Source organism: Crinia signifera, chromosome 4 (assembly GCF_055691185.1).
Source record: "Crinia signifera chromosome 4, ASM5569118v1, whole genome shotgun sequence".
In the NCBI taxonomy this organism is placed as follows: Eukaryota; Metazoa; Chordata; class Amphibia; order Anura; family Myobatrachidae; genus Crinia; species Crinia signifera.
In genome coordinates, this window is record NC_139220.1 from 207,674,845 (window position 1) to 207,696,005 (window position 21,161).

A 21,161-nucleotide genomic window follows, 5' to 3' on the forward strand; every position below is an offset into this window, starting at 1 on the left:
TTTGACGTACATTTACGTCATGGTCGGGAAGCACTTCCCGACACATGGCGTAAATGTACGTCATGGATTTAAACTGTCACCGCGTCTATAGACGCGGTGACAGTTTCAACATGTCTGCTGTCCCTGACAGCAGACATGTCCGTGCATGCCCAGGGGGGGCTGCGATGCCGCCCCCCCGTCGGCGATTGCTGTGATTGGCTGTTCAGTGTGAACAGCCATTCACAGCGTTTTCCTGTGTCACCGGCGAATAACGTTCGCCGGTGACACGGGATCGGAGGTGATTGGTGCTGTAAAGTACAGCACCAATCACCGCGGGGTGTAAGGGTGACACTGGTGTCACCCCACCTCACCCCGCCCGCCCCCAAAGGCCGTGATTGGTCCGTCGGACCGACGGACCAATCACAGCCATGGAGGGGGGTTTAAACTAACGGTGACTGCACTGCAGACGCCATTCCGGTCTGGAATAGCGTGCAGTGCGGTCACCGTGCCCACCTGCCGCCATATACTGACCAGAACCTTGCTCCATACTTACCTGATCACTGCTTCATCACTGCTTGATCACTGCTTGATCTGTGCTTGTAGTGTGCTGGATGCTTCCTGGATCCTGTTGCTACTTGTGCCTTCCTGTGCTGTGAAATTGTGCTGCTGCAGTGTAATAGCTAGATAGAGAGATAGATAGAGAGAGATAGAGAGAGATAGAGAGAGATAGAGAGAGATACTGTGCTGTGAAATTGTGCTGCTGCAGTGTAATAGCTAGATAGAGAGATAGATAGAGAGAGATAGAGAGAGATAGAGAGAGATAGAGAGAGATACTGTGCTGTGAAATTGTGCTGCTGCAGTGTAATAGCTAGATAGAGAGATAGATAGAGATAGATAGAGAGAGATAGAGAGAGATAGAGAGAGATAGAGAGAGAGATAGTGTCAGAGAGTGCTATATTTTGTGCTGCTGCAGTGTGATATAGTTATAGAGAGAGAGATAGAGAGATAGAGAGAGATAGAGAGATAGATAGAGAGATAGATAGAGAGGCCTAGTGACAGAGTGCTATATTTTGTGCTGCTGCAGTGTGATAGTTATAGAGAGATAGAGAGAGATAGAGAGAGAGAGATAGAGAGAGATAGAGAGAGATAGTGACAGATTGTGCTATATATTTTTTATATAACTGACTGCTGCCCCCTCCTTTTGTGCTGATCAGTATAAATTAACTGATCAGCAACTTTTTGGGGGCGCAGGTTTTTTTTTATATATAGATATACCTGTCAGTGCTGCTGCTGCAGTGTCATAGAGTGATAGATAGTGAGAGATAGAGAGAGATAGTGACAGAGAGTGATAGAGAGTGCTAAATTTTGTGTCTGCTGCCCCCGCCTTTTGTGCTGATCACTATATCTGAGGTGATCAGCAACTTTTTTGGGGGTACAGAGGTTTTTTTTTTTTTATATATACCTGTCAGTTGCACCAAAGGTTGTGCACCTGCTGCCCCTCACTGGTAATCAGTGTCGCATCACTGATCACCTTTTTTTTTTTTTGTGGGTGCTGTGTGGTCTTTTTTTAATTTTTTTTTTACACACACTGTGATTTTGTGGGTGTCCTGTGGCCACTGTGCACTGATCAGTGACGTACATCACTGATCAGCTTTTTCGGCACAGGGTTGATCTATTTTTTTTTTTTTGATCAAATTCCTGTTGCCTTTGAGCGCTGTTCAGTGACAGACGTTACTGACCAACATCTGTGCTCAATTTTTGGCGCAGGACCTTTTTTTTTTTTAACCCCTTCAATTTTTTTTTTTTAACCCCTTCAATTTTTTTTTTTTTAACCCCTTCAATTTTCTTTTTTGGTATAAAGTATTTTTTTTTTCTGCACTACATACACATTACACACTACATTCCCCCCAGGTTGAAATAAAGTTTGTACCCCCCCCTACACTATACACGTGTTGAAACATTTCACTACCAGTAACACAAAAATAAAAATGGCATCCCAAATGTCCTCCCAAATGTCCTCCCAAATGTCCTCCCAGTCATCCAGGAGAATGTATTCAGTGGAGGAGGCATATGCCATGCTTGCTTCTGACTCTGACACAGCCAGTGATGCAAGCGGGGAATTTGAAGGATTCGTCTTAAGCTCCTCTTCCTCCTCTGGTGATGAGGGACCCCCTCAAAGACGCCCCCGTAGAGCAGCTGAGACCCCCCCCCAACAATTGATCTCGTATGGACCCCACCACCAGACAATTTTGAGCCCCAGGTTCCTGAGTTTTTGGCCATGCCAGGAATCCAATTTGATTCCACAGGTCTCAGAGAAATTGACTTTTTCAAATTATTTTTCTCTGATGATTTTATAAATTTAATGGTGGACCAAACTAATTTATATGCCCAGCAGTTTATTGCTCAAAACCCCACGTCATCATTTGCTAGGTGGACCCCTGTAGATGCAGTAGAGATGATGACGTTTTGGGGTCTGGTGTTTCATATGGGCATAGTAAAAAAGCCAGAAATTAGGCAATATTGGAGTACAGATGTTCTGTACAGTACTCCATTTTACCGTATGGCCATGACCCGGACTCGATTTGAGACAATTCTTAAATTTATACATTACACCGATAATGCACAGTGCCCACCCAGAGATGATCCCACCTTTGACCGGCTATTCAAAGTCAGGCCGGTCATTGATCATTTCAGTGCCAAATTTGAAGAGGTGTACATCCCTGAAAAATGTATTTGTATCGACGAGTCCCTTATACATTTTAAAGGAAGGGTTAAATTCCGCCAGTACCTTCCCAGTAAGAGGGCAAGGTATGGCATAAAAATGTATAAACTGTGTGAAAGCACCTCAGGGTACACCCACAGGTTTAGGGTTTATGAAGGGAAGGATTCAAGAATTGAACCGCCAGAATGCCCCCCCTCCCTCGTAGGTGTTAGTGGGAAAATTGTCTGGGATTTAGTGCACCCCTTCCTGGATAAAGGTTATCACCTCTATGTGGATAACTTTTACACTAGCATCCCCCTGTTTAAGGCCCTTGGTTCAAGAGGTACAGCAGCTTGCGGTACTGTGCGCAAGAACCAAAGAGGCCTCCCAAAAACGCACATTGCCCAAGTAATGAGAAGGGGTGAAAGCAGGGGAATATGCAACGAAAATATGTTGTTGGTCAAATATAAGGACAAGAGGGATGTCCTTATACTGACAACAATTCACGGAGACAGTACCACCTCCGTCCCTGTACGAGGTACCAGTACCCACACCTCAAAACCTAATTGTATCCTGGATTACAATAGGTACATGGGCGGAGTGGATCTTTCAGATCAGGTACTGAAGCCGTACAGTGCCCTGCGGAAAACAAAAATCTGGTACAAGAAGGTGGCCGTGTATATCATCCAGATGGCACTGTATAACGCTTACGTGCTATTCCGTTCTACCGGCCAGAGGGGGACATTTATGCACTTTCAAGAGGAAGTCATAAAGGGCCTAATATTTGGGAACCAGCAGGCAGAGGGCCCCAGTACTTCTAGTACTGGCCCCCGTATTGTACCAGGGCAGCATTTTCCTGATGAAATCCCCTCCACTGGAAAAAAGGGCAGGACACAAAAAAGGTGCAAAGTTTGCTATAAAAAGGGAATAAGAAAGCAAACTATTTTCCAGTGTGACACTTGCCCCGACAAACCCGGCCTATGTATAAAGGAGTGTTTTAAAATATACCACACATCTATGGAATATTAGGTTCATAATTTCACCGTGCTTCGGGGGTCTTGCTAATGCCACATAGCACCCACCATTCATTCCACCAGAATCTGAGCCGCAAAATCCAAAAATCACTCCTTCCCTTCTGAGTCCTGCCATGCACCCAACTGGTATTTTTTGGTCACATGTGAGGCATTGCCGTACTCCGGAGAAATTGGGGCACAGATTTTGGGGTGCTTTTTCTCCTTCATTCCTTGTGAAAATGAAAAATTTTGAGCCAGAACTGCATTTTTGTGTAAAAAAATGTAATTTTTCATGTTCACTGCCCAGTTTTATCAAAATTGGTGAAACCCCTGGGGGTTTGAAATGTACACTATACCCCTAGATGAATTCCCTGAGGGGTGTAGTTTGCAAAATGGGGTCACTTGTGGGGGGGTTCCACTGTATTGGTGCTTTGGGGGTCTTGCTAATGCGACATAGCACCCACCATCATTCCACCAGAATTTGTGCTGCAAACTCCAAATATCACTCCTTCCCTTCTGAGTCCTGCCACTTTTTGGTCACACATGAGGCATTGCCGTACTCGGGAGAAATTGGGGCACAGATTTTGGGGTGCTTTGTCTCCTTCATTCCTTCTGAAAATGAAAAATTTTGAGCCAGAACTGCATTTTTGTGTAAAAAAATGTAATTTTTCATTTTCACTGCCCACTTGTATCAAAATTGGTGAAACCCCTGGGGGTTTGAAATGTACACTATACCCCTAGATGAATTCCCTGAGGGGTGTACTTCGCAAAATGGGGTGACTTGTGGGGGGGTTCCACTGTATTGGTGCAACATAGCACCCACCATTCATTCCACCAAAATCTGTGCTGCAAAATCCAAAAATCACTCCTTCCCTTCTGAGTCCTGCCATGCACCCAACTGGTATTTTTTGTTCACATGTGAGGCATTGCCGTACTCGGGAGAAATTGGGGCACAGATTTTGGGGTGCTTTTTCTCCTTCATACCTTCTGAAAATGAAAAATTTTGAGCCAGAACTGCATTTTTGTGTAAAAAAATGTAATTTTTCATGTTCACTGCCCACTTGTATCAAAATTGGTGAAACCCCTGGGGGTTTGAAATGTACACTATACCCCTAGATGAATTCCCTGAGGGGTGTAGTTTGCAAAATGGGGTCACTTGTGGGGGGGTTCCACTGTCTTGGTGCTTGGGGGGTCTTGCTAATGCGACATAGCACCCACCAAAATTCCACCAGAATCTGAGCTGCAAAATCCAAAAATCACTCCTTCCCTTCTGAGTCCTGCCATGCACCCAACTGGTATTTTTTGGTCACATGTGAGGCATTGCCGTACTCGGGAGAAATTGGGGCACAGATTTTGGGGTGCTTTTTCTCCTTCATACCTTCTGAAAATGAAAAATTTTGAGCCAGAACTGCATTTTTGTGTAAAAAAATGTAATTTTTCATGTTCACTGCCCACTTGTATCAAAATTGGTGAAACCCCTGGGGGTTTGAAATGTACACTATACCCCTAGATGAATTCCCTGAGGGGTGTAGTTTGCAAAATGGGGTCACTTGTGGGGGGGTTCCACTGTCTTGGTGCTTGGGGGGTCTTGCTAATGCGACATAGCACCCACCAAAATTCCACCAGAATCTGAGCTGCAAAATCCAAAAATCACTCCTTCCCTTCTGAGTCCTGCCATGCACCCAACTGGTATTTTTTGGTCACATGTGAGGCATTGCCGTACTCGGGAGAAATTGGGGCACAGATTTTGGGGTGCTTTTTCTCCTTCATACCTTCTGAAAATGAAAAATTTTGAGCCAGAACTGCATTTTTGTGTAAAAAAATGTAATTTTTCATGTTCACTGCCCACTTGTATCAAAATTGGTGAAACCCCTGGGGGTTTGAAATGTACACTATACCCCTAGATGAATTCCCTGAGGGGTGTAGTTTGCAAAATGGGGTCACTTGTGGGGGGGTTCCACTGTATTGGTGCTTTGGGGGTCTTGCTAATGCGACATAGCACCCACCAAAATTCCACCAGAATCTGAGCTGCAAAATCCAAAAATCACTCCTTCCCTTCTGAGTCCTGCCATGCACCCAACTGGTATTTTTTGGTCACATGTGAGGCATTGCCGTACTCGGGAGAAATTGGGGCACAGATTTTGGGGTGCTTTTTCTCCTTCATACCTTCTGAAAATGAAAAATTTTGAGCCAGAACTGCATTTTTGTGTAAAAAAATGTAATTTTTCATTTTCACTGCCCACTTGTATCAAAATTGGTGAAACCCCTGGGGGTTTGAAATGTACACTATACCCCTAGATGAATTCCCTGAGGGGTGTACTTTGCAAAATGGGGTGACTTGTGGGGGGGTTCCACTGTATTGGTGCAACATAGCACCCACCATTCATTCCACCAAAATCTGTGCTGCAAAATCCAAAAATCACTCCTTCCCTTCTGAGTCCTGCCATGCACCCAACTGGTATTTTTTGTTCACATGTGAGGCATTGCCGTACTCGGGAGAAATTGGGGCACAGATTTTGGGGTGCTTTTTCTCCTTCATACCTTCTGAAAATGAAAAATTTTGAGCCAGAACTGCATTTTTGTGTAAAAAAATGTAATTTTTCATTTTCACTGCCCACTTGTATCAAAATTGGTGAAACCCCTGGGGGTTTGAAATGTACACTATACCCCTAGATGAATTCCCTGAGGGGTGTAGTTTGCAAAATGGGGTCACTTGTGGGGGGGTTCCACTGTATTGGTGCTTTGGGGGTCTTGCTAATGCGACATAGCACCCACCAAAATTCCACCAGAATCTGAGCTGCAAAATCCAAAAATCACTCCTTCCCTTCTGAGTCCTGCCATGCACCCAACTGGTATTTTTTGGTCACATGTGAGGCATTGCCGTACTCGGGAGAAATTGGGGCACAGATTTTGGGGTGCTTTTTCTCCTTCATACCTTCTGAAAATGAAAAATTTTGAGCCAGAACTGCATTTTTGTGTAAAAAAATGTAATTTTTCATTTTCACTGCCCACTTGTATCAAAATTGGTGAAACCCCTGGGGGTTTGAAATGTACACTATACCCCTAGATGAATTCCCTGAGGGGTGTACTTTGCAAAATGGGGTGACTTGTGGGGGGGTTCCACTGTATTGGTGCAACATAGCACCCACCATTCATTCCACCAAAATCTGTGCTGCAAAATCCAAAAATCACTCCTTCCCTTCTGAGTCCTGCCATGCACCCAACTGGTATTTTTTGTTCACATGTGAGGCATTGCCGTACTCGGGAGAAATTGGGGCACAGATTTTGGGGTGCTTTTTCTCCTTCATACCTTCTGAAAATGAAAAATTTTGAGCCAGAACTGCATTTTTGTGTAAAAAAATGTAATTTTTCATTTTCACTGCCCACTTGTATCAAAATTGGTGAAACCCCTGGGGGTTTGAAATGTACACTATACCCCTAGATGAATTCCCTGAGGGGTGTAGTTTGCAAAATGGGGTCACTTGTGGGGGGGTTCCACTGTATTGGTGCTTGGGGGGTCTTGCTAATGCGACATAGCACCCACCAAAATTCCACCAGAATCTGAGCCGCAAAATCCAAAAATCACTCCTTCCCTTCTGAGTCCTGCCATGCACCCAACTGGTATTTTTTGGTCACATGTGAGGCATTGCGGTACTCGGGAGAAATTGGGGCACAGATTTTGGGGTGCTTTGTCTCCTTCATTCCTTGTGAAAATGAAAAATTTTGAGCCAGAACTGCATTTTTGTGTAAAAAATGTAATTTTTCATTTTCACTGCCCAGTTGTACCACAATTGGTGAAACCCCTGGGGGTTTGAAATGTACACTATACCCCTAGATGAATTCCCTGAGGGGTGTAGTTTGCAAAATGGGGTAACTTGTGGGGGGGTTCCTAAATTTTAGCATCTTATGGTGCCTAGAAACCTACATGGTGCCTAAAAAATAATCTCATAAAAAGGAGGCTCCAAAATCAAGTAGGTGCTCCTTCTATTATGAAGCCTGTGGTTTGGTCAACGTGCACACTAGGGCCACATATAGGATATTTTTGAAAACAAAAGAATTGGGGGAATCAATTTTTAGTCACATTTCTCTAGTAAAATGTACTGTGTTCCTTAGAAAAATGTATTAAAATTGCAAATCTGCAAAAAAAATGAAATTTTGAAATTTCACCTACACTTTGTTTTAATTCCTGTGAAACACCTAAAGGGTTAACAAACTTCCAAAATGCTGTTTTGAATACTGTGAGGGGTGCAGTTTTTGAAATGGCATCATTTATGGGGGTGTCTCACATACAAGTCCCTCAAAGTCATATCAGAACTGAACTGGTCCCTAAAAAAATCAGTGTTTGAAATTTTCTTGAAAATTTGAGAATTTGCTATTCATATTGTAAGCCTCCTAGTGTCCAAAAAAATTAAAAGGAAGTTGAAATAATGATGGAAACATAAAGTAGACATATGGTCTATGTTAGTTATTAACTATTTTGAGTGGTATGATTATTTGTCTCACAAGCAGAAAATTTAACATTTTGCAAATCGCTAAATTTTCCATTTTTTCACGACATTTTGGTATTTTTCACAAAAAAACACAGACTGTATCGACCCAAATTTACCACTAATTTGAAGTACAATGTGTCACGAAAAAACAATCTCAAAATCACTGGGATAAGTAAAAGCAAAAAAAAGTTATCCCCACTTAAGTGAGACATGTCAGATTTGAAAAAAATGGCTCTGTCAGGAACGCAAAAACTAGCTCTGTCAGGAAGGGGTTAAAAAAAACTGGAGATTTCTCACCAAATCTCTCACTTTCTGAATCTCTCATCACATTTCTCACCTATTGTCTCCTGTGCAGATAGCTAATTTTCCTTCTTCTGTGTACAAAGTCATCAAATCCAGGCAATGGAAAATGGATTTGGGCATGTACCTTCTACAAACAGATAGCAGTCCCACTCACCTATGGGATGAGTTGGAATCCCGATAGCTGGGATGCCGGCAGTTAGAACACCTACGTTCAGGACATGATTTCAGGGTGTCCTAGGCTAATACACATGTAGCTCCCCTTGTAATGCTGCTAAATATATGTATATGGGCGCTCAGGAACTCACCAGTCATACTGCCCATGTACATGTAATGAAGGTTATACAACTAGCATGTAGGATCAGCGCAAAGGAGACTTTGGTTTAGGCTGACCAGCTGGTGCTGTAGCTGGCACTGTACATAAAGGAATGGTTCCATTCAGTACAGATAGAGACTAGTTCTACAGGATATGAAACTAGCCTTCTCTTGTGAGCCATGGCTCACCAAGGCTTATTATCATCTATTGTTCTCAGATGCAATACAATACATAGAACAATACAGTAGGGGATTATCAGAGGTTTAAATCCGACAGCTCTGGCTCACTTAATCCTATTAAAGGAATAGATAAGGATGGCTCTATCGTAAGTTACATTGGCATGGCAGACACCTTAATAACTTTACCCCTCTCACTGCCGCCGGAGAGCTGCGTCATCTTCATCCGCCGCCTGTCCCGTTATTTGCGCCCGCCGCCTGTGTGGATCCCCGGCCAGACAGGACACTGAGGACCGGCAACCCGGGTAAGTATACCCTACCCCATTCACACCAGCCAGGTCCTCGGGATGAACCTGGGAACAACCTTGCTCCAGGGCAGGGTTGAAATCCGCTGGAACCCGGGAACCCGCTGGAACCCGGGAAATTAGGCTGGTATGAAAGGGGTATAAGGGGAGTGAGTTTGAAAGTTTGATTCCTTTCTCTATGAGGGTACAAAGAGATGGACATCGTTTATTGGGATTTTTAGCCCCTCTGTTGGAACATACTGACGATTATTGCTGTATGAGTGCTGATACAGGAGGTGATTATGCAGATGTCAAAGATGCCATTTTCATATACACAAATTTTCATCTGCATCTTGTTTTATTCTTTTCTATTTTGAATAACTCATATGTCCTGTTATAGACATACAGTAATACAAAGCTAAATACTCTCCTGGTTGTAATATTAGTGAGACAACAGCTCTTACAGTGGACAAGAGTGTGAATACAGGAGGGTACAGGCCTTTATCCTGCTCCCACTGCCTGTAGCAGCGTTGGGAGGGGAGCTCTCCTCAGCTTTGGCGTGCAACTGCTAAACTGACAATTAAGCAGATTATACTACAGACCGTGCTAAACTGAGCAGCATTTTAATCATACTTACCCTCAGGTTTGTTAAGGGCGTTCTCCACAGAAGTCAACCCTCCTGGATCCCGTCCACTACTCTTTGAGTATTGGACAGTGCACAGAAGTGGTGACAGAATCCAATATGAATAGACCTAATTATGATCACATTCTAGGAACAAATCACAGCATTACATCATGGCTTGGTCTACAATAATATGATTCACTGTACCAATTTAGCTGGTCAGTGAGATACCATCTCCATGTCAAGTGCACATAGTGCACTCCAGTGTTATCATAGTGTTTATGGCTTTAGGTGATTTTTACATTTCTGGCCATTTTTTTACATTTGTTAATGCCCCTTCCACCCTCCACCACGCTGACAGGCTGAGAGCAGCAGGGGACGGGACACAGCTGGATAACACCCTGCTAAACTCAGAGCAGTGTGTAAGCTCTTCCAGGCCACACACCTCCACTGATGAGAGCGGCTGTCAGTTGTTCCAGTTGCATCCTGTCCCCAACTCAGGGGGGGGGGGGGATGTCGGTTCAGTGAAGGGGGGGGGGGGGGCAGCACTCTGCCCTAAAAGAATCCTAGTGAACACTATATCATTTCCTGCACGGTTCCTCTGCCTGCAGTCAGTTAACATAGATATAGTGGTATTGATTTTGAGGCGGACGTTTGTGAAAGTCCGTGGCTGACAGATTTACTACAGTATGGTAATCTGAGTAAGTCTATGCAGGTATCCTTGAGGGTCTGTGCGTCCACTATTTTTCTGGTCCCAGCTGCCATCAGCTACCAGATTCTGTGTATCATTTCTCTATTGCATCCTTGAAAATGATAGACAGAATCTGATTGGCTGCTATGGGAAACATCACCTCTTTTCATTTTAGAAGCTTTAGTAAATGTAAACCTTAATATCCAAATGAATATTATCATCTGTTATTTTAGCATTAGATCACTGGACCTTATAATGGTTATGTTATGAAATTATTATTGGGGTCTAATGTATTTATCAAAATTGAAAAGACGGAATACAGCTGAAAACTGGTATAAGGAGGAAGAGCAGCGCTGTGTTACTACATACAGTACCTGCTGCTGCACTAGGTGCAATTACTTACAGGACAAGCCAAGATAAGGACCAGAGGGGTATGGGTGAAAACCGGACCAGGACAAAACACCCGGGCCGCTGGACCAGACAACAAACTCTGCATTTTGGAGCTTGTAGCCTCCGATCCGGGGGGTGTCCTGTTCGGGGGTGTCCTGTCCAAGGGGCTGCTTGTGACACCTGTCACCAGGTAGAGGAGGAGGGGTAGAATAAAGCCTCCCTGTATGGTCCGGGCAAGTAGCAAAAACCGGACGGGCCGGACCACACGGGGAGGCTGTAATCTCCCCTCCACCACGTCCCTGGTGATAGCTATAACAGGGACCCCCCCCCCCCCCCCGGACAAGACACCCCCCGGACCCTACAAGCTCCGGCGGTCCGGATTTTAGTCCGGGTCCGGTTTTTACATAGTCCCGGACCAGAGCATTAGCTGCTTGCTCACAACTTGTGGCATTATGGGGTGATTATGGTTTGCTTGGTAAGGTGCGAAGCTCACGGTTTACAGAGAACCATCAAATGGTTTCTCCTGCATTTGCAAATAGAATAGAATACAATGGAAACTGACTTTTATTTGCGTGCGGCCGGCCGAAGACGGGGCAGGCGGCTAAAGTTCTGCAACATCAGCCGCCCTCCCCCGGCAGGCATTGTCTCTCCCGCATAGCCATGGGAACACCCCCAGCATTTTCATGGGGATGCTGCTGTCCGCCCCCATGTATGTGAATGGCGCGGCAACTATACAAGTCGCTGAAGCCATTCGCACAGGAGGCCTGCACATGTGCATAATAGACCATGCGCAGATCCCCAAACATCGAAACGAGGCCGAATTCGCCCCGTTCTGATCAGAATGAGGGCTTATATACAGCTCTATGAGACCAAACGGTGTGAGATAATCTGGGGCACTACCAATATTCATGAGTTACATCTCAGTACAAAGGAATTGGGACAATTGAATGCTACCCCATATTCAGTTGAAGCAGAGTACATGTAATATGTGTAGTAAAGACAAAAAACAGCTCTATACAGAACATTGCAATAGACAAAGCTCTAGAACAGAGCTCAATCTACCCCTCTAGTCCAAAATTGTAATTCTGTACAGCACTAAGAATAAAAAAATGGTATAGAATAAGGTAATGCAACCTCTACATTACTAACACAGCAATAAAATAAAAGCACTGTCCGCTCTACTAATGCAGGAGTAAGAAAATGCATTATGCCATTTGCCAATAGCTGAATAAAAGTATGTTCAGATTCGCCACAAACCAATGTCTATTAAACAACTGCAGAGACAAGGAAAGCTGGGGCTGGCACAGCGAATATAATCTGTTATCAGAGAGCTTAGATAGGGAGCTACATTCTCCGCATGCCCAAAACATGCCCAACATTACAAGAGTACATGGCATCCCATACTAAAATGACATCATTAAGTTATAATTAGGAGTGCATAATATCCTAAGGGTGCTTTATAATCCCATAAAAATGTTGTGCTCCTATAATCACAGATCACTTTGCTTTGCATAGAAAAATGTGTACTGAGCATATTTTGACTAGAATGATGGGAATACCATAATAATTACAGGGTTTACATTCAAGTTCAGTACAATGTTATACCAGCATAAAAGTGCATTAAAAACAACTAGAGTAGATGTAATTCTGATTGATGTAGGAATGTGGAGGTGTGGTAAATGTAACTGGATGACTGGGGCCCCCTAGCCCCAAAGGGGGAAATTTACTAAGATGTGTATTCTACTTTACATGTGATGTTGCTATGGGCAACCAATCAGAATTTACGGTACTTGTTTCCTAGCACGGCGCTCATCGCATACCATAAGGCATACGATGGTATGCGATGCGATGTTAGCCGATGTTATACAAATTTAAATTGTATACCATCAAATTGTATGCCATTGTATGGCATATACAATGGTATACGATTTTAAATTGTATAAGCACCCTAATGGGTGTTTTCAATTTTAAATGTGCCCCCTATAAGATAAATAATTGTATAAGCACCGTAATAGGTGCTTACAATGCTAAAAGCACCCCCACGCCACCCGTATAATCAACGCCAACCCAAAGCGTGGCCAGCGCAGCGAGCCTGCAAAGAGCCAGCGGTACGCGTCCTCCTTCCTTTTCATACCCCCACTATCACGTCGGCGTGGAGTTCATTTTATATAGTGTGGCGAGCCACCGAGCCTGAAGTGTGGCGAGGGGACACGGAATACATGTGAAGTAATGCGCGTACGCTCGCCACGCTTCGGTCTCGGTGGCTCGCCACACTATACAAAATCAACTCCACGCCGACGTGGATAGTGGGGGTATGAAAAGGTCGGAGGACGCGTACCACCGCCCCTCGCGGGCTCGCTGCGCTCGCCACACTTCGGGGTTGGCATTGATAGTGGAGGTGCATTTAACATTGTAAGCACCTATTAAGGTGCTTATACAATTAAAAATTGTATATACATAGCATTGCATTGTATGCCATATACAATGGTATACAATTTTAAATTGAATACAATGCCATACGACTGAATATCGTGGGCGCCGTGCTAGGAAACAAGTACCAAATTTACTTCTTACTTATTTAGCACCCTTTAGAAGATAGTAGACAGGATTTGATTGGTTGCCCATAGCAACATCACATGTGAAGTTCACATCTTAGTAAATTTCCCCCAAAGTGTTAATGATTTTGAAAAGTTTAAATTAATTCTTGAGCTAATTTTAGAAGTGTTTTATCATTGATTAATAAAACATAACTACATAATAAGTGATAGCACTTAACAGGTATTAACAGGAAATTTCCTTAATAAAAAATGTGTCTACATTATGAACTGAATAAAAGATCTTCTAGTTTATTTATACGACTAAAAAGAAGGTTCAAAATAACGTTTTGCTTCTATGTATCCCCTTGTAGTGTAGCCATTTTTATGGAGACTAAAATGCTGCTTTGAAGACTAATTGATTAGCACATTTGACCCCAAAGTGTTAAGCTAGAATGGATGCAGATACAATGGAATACTCGCTTTGAGTACCATGGGGGTTATTCTGGTTGACATGCAGCGCTGCGTGTCATTTTTCGCCTGCCCAGTGTTCTCATATGCCGCCGCCCCCCTTCGCTCAGCATAAACATCCATTCGCAGTCTATGGGGAAACACCCACATCTCAGTCTTCTTTGCATGCATTCCTAAGGGAAAATAGCGTGCAGCTGACATCCGGTGATGTCAACTGCCCTCCCCCGGCATCCACATCACCGGGTGATTAGCATGGGAACGCCAATGAAATGCTGGGTGTTCCCATGGGTGCAACTACTCCCTGCTACCCCACTCCCCCTGACCACAGTGGTGGGTGCGAGCGCCCGGCGAACAATCTTCGCTGTGGCCGCTCGCACCTGGCGAATGCGAATATGCAGATGGAAAACATCGCACTCTCATGTGAATTTGTACGCAAGCGTATGAACCAGAATAACCCCCCTATGCGTGCTGCATCCTGCTCTTAAGGTGTATACACACTGTGTGATTTTCAACCATTATCGTTCATTTTGGCTGTGACTGTCTATGTCGACAGTCACTAGGTCGACCACTAATGATTGACAGTGACTAGGTTGACACCTAAAAATGTTCAACAAACCATAAGTATGATAAGTTAACATTGCCAGATGGTCGGCACAATCTCAACGTCCACATGGACATGGTCGACACTTAAATGGTTGACACAAGCTTTTCAAGGTTTTTGGTGTCTATGTTGACATGGAGACCATATAAGTGTACCACGTCCCCTCCCGTGGTTCGGGCACACTCTATGCCCACATGGATAGTAAAGTATGAACCAAGTCAGCCTACAACAAAAAAAGGGAAAACTCGTGTTGACCTATTGAGTCTCCATCACGTCGACATTAATCTTGTGTCAACCTTATGTCAATGCTGATCTAAGTTATGTCAACCATGTCCAGGTGTCAACCTAGTCACTGTCAACCATTAGTGGTTGACCGAGTGATTGTCGACCGACACATTGTTGATCCAGGGACCGCATACCATATGTGCAAAACCACAGGAATACTATAAAGCGGGAACATGACTGGTACAGAGTGGCCGAATGGTTACGTCCACCAGGCGATTTTATCTACAGTAGCTACATAGTACATGTCAACCTTTCTCATGTCACCTTTTGTTTGTGCCGACTTTTTGACCACGTCAGCCTAACGCATGTCAACCCTTTTCATGTGTTGAACTTTTGACTGTCTACCAATAATGGTCAACCAAGACACTGTGGACTTAATGACCAATACTCCTTTTGGCATCTTATGCATTGTATCGCATCGCATACCATATAGCCGCATGCGATGCGATTTAAGCACCCTATACGATTTTTAATTGTATAAGCACCCTAATGGGTGCTTACAATGTTAAATGCACCCCCACTATTGACGCCAACCCGAAGCGTGGCGAGCGCAGTGAGCCCGCGAGGGGCCGCGTATTACTTTACATGTATTCCGCATCCCCTCGCCATGCTTCGGACTCGGTGGCTCGCTGCGCTTGCCACACTATCTAGAATCAACTCCACGCCGACGTGGATAGTGGGGGTATGAAAAGGTCGGAGGACGCATACCACCGCCCCTCGTGGGCTCGCTACGCTCGCCACACTTCGGGTTGGCGTTGATAGTGGGGGTGCTTTTAACACATTGTAAGCACCCCTTATGGTGCTTATACAATTAATAATCTTATAGGGGGCCCATTTAACACTGAAAACACACATTAGGGTGCTTATACAATTTTAAATCGTATACCATTGTATATGGCATACAATGCGATGGTATACGATTTAAAATTGTATAACATTGGCTGACATTGCGTAACATCGCATCGCATACCATTGTATGGCTTATGGTATGCGATGCAATGGGCGCCGTGCTAGGAAACAAGTACCCTCCTTTTTGTATATTGCATTTTAAATCTGACACTACTAAATTGGTGGCTTCTCATTTTTATAGTAACTTGTCCAGGATTGATTGACTTATTTATTCTAGCCTAAGCCACACAATGAAATATAAATGTACCATACAGTAGCTAACTGATGGTCAGATGCTCTACCACTAGAACACCACAGTAAAGCCTCTGACAAAAGACTAATAACACATCAAATAACACCCTCTGCTACCATAGCACTGGCACATCAAAAATATTTTTTAATAACCCAGCTCAGACTCATTACAATATCATAATCCAGGACTAAGACTTTATTTAATAGCAAACAGCTACTGTATTAACCCAACGCTACAATGTACATATCAATTAAGAAATACACAGTGTAACAGTCTTTTTAACCATCTCTGAAACCACAAAACTCCCAAAGCTAATCTAACCAGCCGACTTAAGGAACCTGTATTGTCTGGCAACAGTGCATATACTGTATACAGTATGTATGTGTATATGCACCCTGTTTTAGCTAAGACTCCATAGCTTATGTTAACCATTTCCCTAGATGATTAGTGACAGGTGTGTTGGTAACTGGTCACATATAAAAGCATAGTGTGCTGTGAGCTTCAGACCAGATAGCATGCCTGGAATCAAACATTGATGTGATAGCTATGTGTATTGTAGCCATTTTTAGCGATAGTGTTTGGACCTTTAGAAAAGTGGGGTCCCGTGAAGGGAGCTGCAGGCTTAAATGCATTGATCAATTCATGAACCAAATCTCCACTATTTATTATCAGTTAATTTAGTGTGTGCAGAGCTCCTACAATGTCGATAGATAGATAGATAGATAGATAGATAGATAGATAGATAGATAGATAGATAGATAGATAGATAGATAGATAGATAGAGCACGGACTCATCAACAGAACAACAGACAGCAGCAAAGACACCAAATAACATCTATTTTAACACATTATTAAACCACACAAGAATTGTGGTAGCCCTACGCACAGCTGTTTATGAGCATACTGTATAACAAAGCCACAGAAATCTATACTAAGCCATTTGACGCTCACATGCCGATACACACATACCTATAACAACACATTTACAGTTCGCAATTCTATCTTCTAAACAAGCGATGAGACAACAAATCGAAATCTCTACTTTCATGGCACATACCCGTAACGCCCACGTGTCCCTTATTGACATCTTTAGCAGACAAATGCCCTTGTCCCTAATTATTTTCAATGTGTGTCCTTTCGGATGCATGGATACATTTTACTGGTTCAGATACATATGTGGCTAGCTCCTACATTCTGTGTGTATAGTGCGGTCATATTTCAGCTTCACAATGTTTGTGCTTTTTTAAAGCAAATTGTTACTTTATATCCAGACCAGTATTTATACATTGCTGAAAAACTGTATTTATGAGATTAGAAATAATTGAAAATGTTCAGAACTTGTCATCTGTTGGCTTGGTAGTGCATCTGAATGCCTAATATTGCACATTCCTTTGGCAGACTCGCTCTCCCCTAATTGTTTTTGATATAACAAAATTCCCATTATTATTTTCTGTTCTGCCCGGATGTCTCCTTTATCACACCCCATCTAAACCACAGCACAGATTAAAATAAGATAGTTATTGTTTCTGCTGTATTAGTAATGCGGAATTCCATTAGAAGACTGTGAAGATGAAACCTCAGTCCTCTATGTAACAATCTGTTCTGTTGTGACATTTTATTTTTTGTGAAAAACTGCCCCTACTAGTCTCCGAGCGTAGTCATTTACTGGGGCTGTAAGATAAGGCACTACATAATCCACCACTTGCTCAACACACCATTAGTAATAAGGACTGTGCACATTGCTAGTCCTGCTTAAAGTGCAACCTTACCGTAAGGCAGTATCTCATACTGTATCTGAATAAAATAAAAGGTAATGAAAAAATATAGTACAACATGCAAGTAGCAATAACGCATCAGCCTATTGTTAGATCTATATATTGTGGAATACACTTAGGCCTGTATGCCCTGCAAAAAAATTATAAAACCGCTCCTTTATAACACACTTACAATTGCACATGAGGCTGAATTTGTGCTCCATTCACTAACAATACAGTGCTGACTCTTAAGAACCAAACATGATAGCTAATAACACACAGCCTTATTTACTCCATACACTTCTCTATACACACTGGGGATGATTCTGGTTAATTTGCAAAAGGACAAAACCATGTGCACTGCAGGTGGGGCTTATTTAACATGTGCAGAGAGAGAGAGGGAGATTTTGTTGAATTATTTTGTTTCTGTGCAGGGTAAATACTGGCTCCTTTATTCTTCCACTGCAATTTAGAATTTAGTTTGAACACACCTCACCCAAATGTAACTTTCTCTGCACATGTTACATCTGCCCCACCTGCAGTGCACTTGGTTTTGTCCATTAAAGAAGGAGTTTGCTTTTGCAAACCAACCAGAATCACCCCCATTGCGCCTAATTCAGTTGAGGTCGCAAGCGGCCATTGCATGGAAAGCGGTCAATGTTTACTTACTGCTCATGTGTCTGAGCCGCAGTGTGCACATGTAGTGAATGAACAGCGATGGTGTCGCAAAGAGAGATTAGTTGCAAAGTGAGTGACAGGAAGGCAGCACTTGGCTGTGATAATGGGGAGTGGTCTGGTAAACATGAGTGTGATGGCCATTTACACGATGTTTTCTGGGTGTTCAGAAATTACCAGTTGTGATCTTACTGGCTACTGGAGAACCCTCTGCGTCCCAGGAGAGCAGCTCAGCTTGCTTGTCTAGAGAATCTAGGATAAGACTCGATTTGCAAGAATGGTACCGATGTATCAGCATCTGTAAGCCATAAGATGGAAATGATGTGGCAGCAGTGGTCATCCCAAAGTTTGCTTCTGCTCACATTGGGGCAGATGTATTAAGCCTTAACAAGAGATAAATGCAAGGGTGCTAAAGAGAGATAAATGTCCGGCCAATCAGCTCCTTACTGACATGTTACAGGCTGTGTTTGAAAAAAGTCAGTTAGCAGGTGATTGGCTGGACGTTTATCTCTCTTTATCACCCTTGCATTTATCTCTTGTTAAGGCTTAATACATCTGCCCCATTAACTGCTATTGCAAACAGCAAAAGTAAGCAACAGCAATTTACTAGAACAACCACATCTGAATTACGCCTATTAAGCCTAAAAGCTCAGAACTCTTGCTAAGTGCACTGCCTACCACAGTTACTAATACAAGTGCAGTGATATTAATTACTTGTGTATTGTGATAATGTGATCTCTAATACCTTACCTGTCAGGGAGATGTAAGAGATTTCTGTCACACACAGGTCATTCCAAAGAGTTCTATAAGCCTACAAAAGAAAAAGCACATGTGACTTATGAGGACTAGCAACAGAGGTGGCGACACATCTAAATAGAAGCTAGACTGCATGTAGCAAAGTTTTCCAGTGGCATACAATTGACTATATAGGGCCGTATTCAATGCAATAGCGTCGGACGCTCACCCTATTCAGTGCGCCGGGGAAATCCTCGCTGTCAGAGGACAACGAGGATTCCCTCAAACTGCATTTAGCCGCATGCCTCGCTGTATTAGCGGTCACATACGCCATTTTCCCCTCGCTCCAAAAACCTAGCGAGGGGGAAACGCTGTGTGCAAGGGGTCCGGCGGGCTGTGACAGAGAGCAGGCAGAACTGCTCGCTTTCACAGCTCGCAAAAAGCATTGAATACACCCCATAGAGTAAACAACAATTGTGATATTGCAAAACAAAAAAATTATAAATTGCAACAAAGTGATATTTTTTTTCAACCTTGACTATGCTATACAACTATACTTGCTTAGTAACTGGCTTTAGAATTCTGGTGAAAATAATAGGATTTTGGGTACCTACAGATGGCGCCGGCCTTATTATTGCCGCCTATGGCGATGTTTCCGACACACGCCATGGCGCATACATGTAGCGAATCGCCGTGGCGCTTCACGACGAGTGCAATATCACAGACCAACCACCAGATGTCACTTTTAAAAACCTCATTTGCGCATGCGTAAGATTTGTGCTTCAGCGCGTGCATGATGCGCAGGAATTACATGAACTTTATTATACGATGAGCACCTCTCTAATGCCGCTGGCACGAGCGTGATCCAGTCTCTTCAGCCGAGAGTGCATCATGCTGATGCGGACAGAGAGTGTCGTACATGTACGTCATGGCCGGGAGGTACTTCCCGACACATGACGTACATGTACGTCATGGCTTCTAACTGTCACTGCGTCTATAGACGCAGTGACAGTTAGGAGATGTAGCCGCACAGAGGCTAATGCGTAACATCAAACACCGTACTGTAGTTCTAAAGGTTGTACGACACGGACGCTATGCGTCTCAGTATACAGTACAGTATTGTTCTAAAGGCGGTCACAATATTGGAAACTTGGTCACAATATGGTTTTGCAGCATTACGCATGACGCTCGAGCTAACGGGACGCTCGAGCTAATGAGACGCTCGAGCTAATGAGACGCTCGAGCAGCAACGACGGTATCCGCTCCCCGTCGCTAGGCCCTGCTTTCCCCGTCAGCTCCTGACTGTTAAGCTACAGGCTGGGTGTAGAATCAGTCATGGTAGTATAGTAGTCATTACACTGTACAGTTCTTGGCTGTAGTGTAGTGGTTATCTGCATGGTGTTTCACGCCGGAGACCCGTGTTCGATTACGGCGTTAAACCTTTAATATTATAGTATCAAATTTTACAGTTTTAACTAAGATATAATTATTGACAATATACTGTGTGATTAAAATATAATTATTTATATTTACAGTATAGTATTACATTTTACAGTATATTGTATAAGTAATTTATTACAGTATATAAAAACTACTGATAAACTACTGATAAACTACTGTACCCACTACTCAGCGGCGGGCGCACAGAATGGGACGCTGTTCCGCACAGGACGCACGGCGCATAGCACGCACGGCGCATAGCACGCACGGCGCATAGGACGCACGGCGCACACGCTAATGCAGTGTACTGTAGGCGCCATTATCTGTATCGCTAGTATCTGTTCAGTACAGTATGTCGGACACTGGCAGAGTCAGGAGGGCAAGGCCCTTTGGCAGAGGGGAGCTCCTCACCCTGGTGGCTTGGCGGGACAGGCTCCTGGTCTCTAATCGGGAGATTGTGGAGGCCTACCAGGGGGCCCGTCAAGCCATCAGGGTGAGGTTCCATAGAGACAGGCCAGTTAGGAGCCTCCAGAGGAGATGGTCCGACCTGGTCCGTCGGGACC

The 21,161-nt window shown here is 43.7% G+C and overlaps 1 protein-coding gene across 2 annotated transcripts in view; it reads right to left on the reverse strand.

The window, feature by feature from the left end:
* The window catches only part of LINGO1 (leucine rich repeat and Ig domain containing 1), a 279,177-nt gene that overhangs the window by 193,971 nt on the left and 64,045 nt on the right, over nucleotides 1-21,161 (reverse strand). The window contains exon 2 of one of the 2 annotated variants that reach the window (XM_083183619.1): nucleotides 19,174-19,234. The gene's annotated coding sequence lies outside the window, so the exon portion shown is untranslated. Of the gene's footprint in view, nucleotides 1-18,615; nucleotides 18,640-19,173; nucleotides 19,235-21,161 lie in introns of those variants that run through there. The other variant, XM_083183620.1, reaches the window with a different exon arrangement.